The 6,987-nt window shown below is 38.8% G+C and overlaps 1 protein-coding gene across 1 annotated transcript in view; it reads left to right on the forward strand.

Annotated features, from left to right (window-relative positions):
• Positions 1–6,987, forward strand: part of LOC123982171 (NLR family CARD domain-containing protein 3-like) — a 38,814-nt gene that overhangs the window by 16,610 nt on the left and 15,217 nt on the right. The window lies entirely within an intron of this gene.

The following is a 6,987-nucleotide window of genomic DNA, read 5'->3' on the forward strand; positions in this document are numbered from 1 at the left end:
TTTTTTTTTTGGGGGCCCCCCCCCCCCCCCCCCCCCCAATATTAAACAAAAGAATGTAATTACATTTAAAGGGCTTTATTGGCATGAAGGTTTCAAGAACAGTGTTTCCAAAGCACCAATACACACAGTTTACAGTAAGTTAAAAATGGACGTTATTAGTTATAAAACAAAATACAAAGTGAATGGACAGAAGAAAAATTAAGAAAAAGAAAAATGCATATCATCAGGTGATGAAACAAACAAAACAGGTGCTAATGATCATACATTCAGTATGTAGGTGGAAACAGGATGATTGAGGTAAACAGCCTAACTCAGTTTACAAGGTAAGAGTGTGTGTGTGTGTGTGTGCACGCGCTAGCGCACACGCGCAGAGAAGTCACATGATTTCCAGTAACTGAGAGAGAGAGGGGGGAGGAGCAACAGTGATCTGGGGCGAGTTCAATTTCAAAACGTTTTGCTACGTTTTGTCTGTGCTGAACTCGCCCCAGGTGAACAGGTAAAAAGAAGGAGGAAAAGTGAAGGCTGAGGCAGGGTGAGTGTTAATCCAACATTTTTATTATGTTACTCTCAAAGTCTCTGAGTCAGTTTTCTCCCTGTGGACTGGAGAGGAAAGAAGCGTTAAAGTGAACTCAACACAGTTTTAATGCGGACAGAATGAAACGGAATCTCGTTAGAGTGACAGAAGCTGCAGGAATGGAGCCAGACGAGGCTGATGCCATCGTACCGTTACCTGCTGAGTGAAAGCAGCATATACTTATCATTAACTGTAACAGCATTGTTGGTATACTGAATTGCATCTATTACCAGTTAACTAAACTAATGTTAATCGATGTGCTCTCAAGTGTGCTTGAGATGATGTGGACCACTTTTTGTGTCCTCACTGTTAATAATATTCTGTAATGAATGAGTGTTGGTGATAGAAATACACATGGGCCTATGCTCACTATTTACAGGAAGATCGGCGTTTGCCGTATAAACCGGAAACAAACAAATGCACAGAGAAATGAGTACAAAATTATAAATCTCCCGTGACAGACCATCTTTTCAAACAGAGGGCCATTATAGAAGCACACTGCCACCCATCCCTTTAGTCTCTCCTCAAACGGAGGAGCAGAAGGATTATAATGTTCGCACAACGAGGACGTTTAATTGCGTCTAGCCTTCAGTATAGTTGGTGCTGCAGGTAGTAATGGAATAATAATAACAATATAGTGGTGGCAAATATACATATGTTAATTTTTTCTTCATTTATTCTTGTCAAAGATACCTGCTGAACTGTTACCGAAACGTCAACGTCAAGTATCTGGGAGACGCAGTCCACATAGGCTGGATGATAGGACAGGACGCAAGTGAGTCCTGTAAAGTCCTTTAGTGCAGTCGCAGAATTGCAGTCTGAAACCAAAACTAAACTAAACGAATGTATTAAAACATGAACTTTGGTTCGGTCCTTGGTGCGGACTTTCAGGTGTGAAAGCCCCCTTAGATGGTGAGCAACACTAAACTTTAGAATATCAGTCTAGATTCCCCATAGGTGTCATTTACACAGGACGCTGGGGATATGTCGCCATCCCTTCCTGAAAGCATTTGTTAAAAATGTTCTGAAAAATAGCTTGCGACAAGAAATGTGTTGTAATAACAAATGCAAGTGCTATGAGAGTATTTTGGCACAATTAAGAAAACATGCAATGCCATGTAAATATAGAAAAAACAGACCTGCATTGTCCCCAAAAAATTACCTAAGCTAAAAAAACAAAATATTTACTGGTTACTGCATTAAATTCAATTATATTTTTATATTCTGAATTGTCACCTGCCACCTGCATTTTGTGTTCACCTTTATATAAATAAATTAGTGCAGAAAATGTCTCCAGAATGCAGGTAATTAAGTGTTTAATGCTCTTAATCTTAAATATCTTCTAGTCTTGTTCTTGTCTGATAAACCCAGACCGTTTTTAACAACCGGAGTCTGGGGTTATAGATAACTCTATTCCATAACTGGTCTACAAGATTACCTGAAGATGCTAATGACAGTTAAAACACACAACTTGATGTGGCTCATTGAGAAAACAGAGGGAGGGGAGGGATGGAAGGAGGTGCGGGGGGTGGAGCACATTCCTCAATTCACCCTGGACAGCCTAAACCACACCAGAAAGAGAGAGGACAGAGAAGAAGAGACACAGACTCTAGAAGGATTAAAGTTTTAAGACTCACAAGTTTAAGACTAGGCTACAGCTTTGGAGTGATAATGATGGCAAGTTTGTAAGACAAAGCACTAGCAAAGATTTGACAAAGTTTAATTTTGGAACTCTCTCTTATTTTGCTGCATGCTGTTGAAGGTAATTTAAAAGCTGTTTAATTTTAACTCACCATCATTATTTCAATTTATTCTTTACTTGTTTAATAATAAAGACTGACTTGATTCCAAATCAATGAAGAAACCTCCTACTGATCCTTTGCTGGCCCCGGAGATTCCTCCTTTACTTATAACTCACTGCTATACTTTTTTTAATGATAAATTTATTGCCATAAACACCTACTAGTTAATTCATTCAAGTTCAAGTTTTATTACTTAATAAAGTCTTTAAATCAATGAAAAACCTCCTCCAATTATCAGTCAAAAACACACAACGGAAGGATGTACGCACCCCTCTTATCAGTTACATACACATAACCGGTTTAGGGGCGGGACCGGAAGTAGCTGTCAAAATTAGTTTGATGGAATGTCATGTATATTTCTCTCTTGCTGTCAATGGTAATGAGTAAAGATTAGTACAATTGTACATAGTTTACTATTGAATACTTTGTCACTGTATTTGTGTTTGTATTATACAGTCTTGTATTAGGCTACTACTGAAGTTGTGCAGTATGCATTTATTCATGTTTAAATTATTTTACACCTTCCTGTCAGAGCTGTTAAAGAAAGCTTTGTAAAAGTATATGAAAAGCAGAGATGTTCTGTATTCTATAAATCCCACTTAGGAAGTTATAGCATATTTTAATGTGAAATGATAACACGCTTCTTTCTGAAAAAAAAGCATTCTTTTTATATATACAGGTGCTGGTCATATAATTAGAATATCATCAAAAAGTTGATTTATGTAACGAGCGTGGATTAATTTAACCTCAAGCTGATAAAAATATTAGTGTAACGGTGCAGTGGGAGTTTACCTGAGTTTCCAGCATGTTGTAGATGTCTCTCTGTCTGTAGGCGCTCTCACACTGCCTTTTTTCTGGGAGTATTGAGCCAAAATGTCTGGAGAAAAGCCACAGCCTGCATGCAGGTGTTGCGTTTATTGCAGGATTTCTGTATGAAAGCGGTTGTGTTTTGGATTATACTCGCTCATGACTTCAAGCGAGCACGTGTACGAGCACACACGTGGTTGCTATCTTAAAACCGCACCGCTAGTGGCCGCTGAAAACTACATAATGCCCCTTAATTGAAGAAATCAAGTTGTGAGTTGGAGATATCTTGTGTCCGAATAGTAACTAAAAATAGTTATTAGTACCTATAATGGAATAATTACTAGAATTAAAGGTCCAGTGTGTAATATTTCTGAGGATCTATTGACATAAATGCAATATAAGATCCATAACTATGTTTTCAGTGGTTTATAAAGACCTTATATAATAAACCATTATGTTTTTATTACCTTAGAATGAGACATTTATATGTACATAACTGCGAGCACCCCCTTCCATGGACGTTGCCACGTTGCATCGTCATATTTCTACAGTAGCTGAAAACAGACAAACAGCGATATAGAACGCGTTCCGTCACAACATTCTTCTTGTTCTACTACTACTAGAATTCAGGCAGTGGTGGATGAGAATATAAGCCATAATAATACCTTGTGTTAGTATGTAGCTCAGTTGATAAGGTGCAGCGTTCATAATCAAAGGATAGTTGTTGTTTTTTTGTTCTCTGTGCAACAAATGGATTCTGCAGCGAATGTTTCTGAGATCACGGCATGTGCTGCACTATTTTTGTTTTGGTGTTTGATCCTCAAACTACAGACGCTTTTTCATTTCCCCAGTATCTCCAGGCAGAGCACATTCAGGGGAATCACGTTTTCTGACCGCTCTTTCACGGATATGTCAAGCAGACTCTTTTAGTGTTGTTCAGGATTTTTCAAAGTAAAAGCTCAGTTCAACTTCAAATAGAAGATTGCCATAAACAAGCTTTCTTGCACTTTTATTTTGTAGGCAAAACCACTAAAGAGGAAGTGATTATGTGAGTAACTGTTGCTGTCATGACTGAGATCTATTTTTAAGCAAAGCTATCAAAGTATTTATTTATTTATATTTTTTGCTGCTATCCAAACACCATAATCTGGCAGTGAGCCAGATATTATTGTTTCCAGGCGGTTTTGGCGAGGATCCATAATCACAGAGAGAATTGTGTTTCCCTTGTCAATGTTTGTATAAACTTTATTTAAGGTTTATAATGGACTGTGGTGCAGAGACAGTGACAGTGTTTCACACTTTTACATTTTCCATGTCACATCTGTCAGTGGGAAAGTCGCAAAAGTAAATATAATTTCTTAATAAATCTACCTAAAGAAGCCTAATTTCTTGACTGGCCACTCTCTGCTGTCTCAGAAGAGACACCTTTTGTGCTGTGTCAGCCACCGTAGCTGTCTTACCCTCTTTGAAAGATTAGGGGGCAGTGGTAGGCTGGATAGAATGTTGCAATTCACAGCCCTCACCACTAGATGCCACTAGATGTTACACACTGAACCTTTAAGTATTAGTTGTTACTAGTAAAACGGGTGCAATCGATATTGACTAGCAGCTATGTACAGCATGCTAACCTCGACTACCCAGCTGTATTCCAATGTTAACATAGCTATTTTACCTTCGGGGAAAGTTGAGATTCTGGGTGTCCTGTCCTCCCCTTTAGGGGTAAATGACAGAGGTAGGATTTTCTGTCACAATTCTTGTGACTCGTGTGTTTAAAATATATATTCTTTGTTTGTATTGTAATATTTTGTACACGATGTTGATTTTATAAATGTATATACACACGACAAATGTCATAGAAAAAATGGAATGTACTGGTCACATGACATACACAGTGTATATTTAGCACACCTGTGAGTGTTTTTGTAATTTCACTGTGTGAGCCTGAAGAAGCAATGGGCGAAACGCATTGCTCACAATAAATGCAGTAAAGTCATATCAGTGTGCGGTAACTTGTTTTTGATTTTTATCATATCATCTTAGTTCTAATAGTGACGTAGTTAAAATCGCCTTAATATCGGCGCATGAAAAAACAATTACTGATCATCCCTTCAATCGTCAATTGCCGATCCAATCGGCACAAGCCGAAGTAATACCCCACTTTCGTATTTGCCAAATCTTTTGTGACTGCGGACAATCTACTTCCTGTTTACTCCGGCACGCGGATGCCCAGTGTACGTGAAGACCTCTTGATGTGTGTTTTCAGTTGTTTTAATAGACAGAGATTAATTCTGATACGCAGCTAAAACGCTGGTGTGGATGGAGATCATAGTGTCGTGTAGCATCAGACTTGTTTCCTGGTTCTTGTGCTCTGAGCTCACAATCAGTGTCACTGTTTCACCTCTCAGACTGACTGAAGTCCAGAAGATGAGTGTTTGTGTGGAGGAAGAGGAGGACAGAGCAGAGTCTGCAGTATCCAGCTGTCTGTCTATGAAGAGTGACCGGTCTAAAGAGCATCCTATATTCTTCAGTAATGAACCTGGACCCTCAGACACAAAGTAAGAGACAGTTTTTACTGTAAACTGACCTGATGGAAGATGATGCATTGAGGATGAAGACAAAATGTTCTGCTGAAAGATTTATATTCCTGATGCAGAACTATTAGTGCAGATACTGTTGCAATCATTCCACCTCTGTTGACTCATCAGTACATCAGTCCAAATTGGGGTTCTGTGTCTGTCAGACAGTCTGAAGAGGAAACTACCACATCAGCAGAGCAATCATGTAATGCACAGCAGAGTATTGGGCAGGTAGACTTGAATGAATTCTCATTAAATTATTACGTTATTCTCATAATATTACGACTTTTCTCTCGATGTGTCAGAGAAGACATGTGGCAGAGATTCTGAATGTGCAGAAAGTTTTGAACGTGAGCAGAAAACCTGCTGAAAAACAGGAGCTATTAAAGTCCAGGAGTTTCTAACTGATTTAAAATTAATTAATTTATCATTGAGGTGAAAAGGTGCCACATGCACATTTAAAGAAGTTACTTCCCCCAACAAAGGCACAAAGAGGAGGGAGCTGCAGGAACTGTTGGGTTTGTATTAATAACAAACTCCAGGCAGATCACTAAATGTCTAAATGTAAAAGACAATCACTAAAATCAAAAGACAGTCAGACAGGAAAAGCAGTTAATTCATTAGTGTTACTGAAAGCAGGAGAGATGAAATAAAAGGAACAATCATCTTCATTACTGACTGAAAGCTGAATTCAAAACAGAAAAGTAACGACAATTTTACTGTTCATCTGAGCTTCTATCAAATCTGGCAACAAATCATTTTAGTTCTAAAGAAATGTCTTTACAGAGAGAGGAAGAGGAGTCATGTTTCTGTGGAGGAGCAGCCGTCCTGCTGTGCTTTGTGTCAGGACGTCCTGAAGGATCCAGTCTCTACCAGCTGTGGACACTGGTTCTGCAGACAGTGCATCACCTCATACTGGGACCAGTCTGCTTCATCAGGAGACTCCTCCTGTCCCCAGTGTGGAGAAAGATCCAGAACCAGAGCTGGACTGCAGACAGCCAGTCAGAGCAGCTCTGTACAAAGTAAGACTGTTCATCTGTCTGCTGATGTCGTCATGTCTGAAAACAGCACTTTCTGTTTAATTACAGGAACATTTGGTTTTTAATATTATCATGAATATCATCCATCCAAAACATTTGATTTATCTGGATTCTTGCTCTCTGTTTAGTCTCAGGTTATTTGTTCTTCTCTTTCAGCAGATAGTGGTCTGCAGGAGGTTTTAGATGAA

Source organism: Micropterus dolomieu, linkage group LG13 (genome assembly GCF_021292245.1).
Source record: "Micropterus dolomieu isolate WLL.071019.BEF.003 ecotype Adirondacks linkage group LG13, ASM2129224v1, whole genome shotgun sequence".
NCBI classification, from domain to species: domain Eukaryota; kingdom Metazoa; phylum Chordata; class Actinopteri; order Centrarchiformes; family Centrarchidae; genus Micropterus; species Micropterus dolomieu.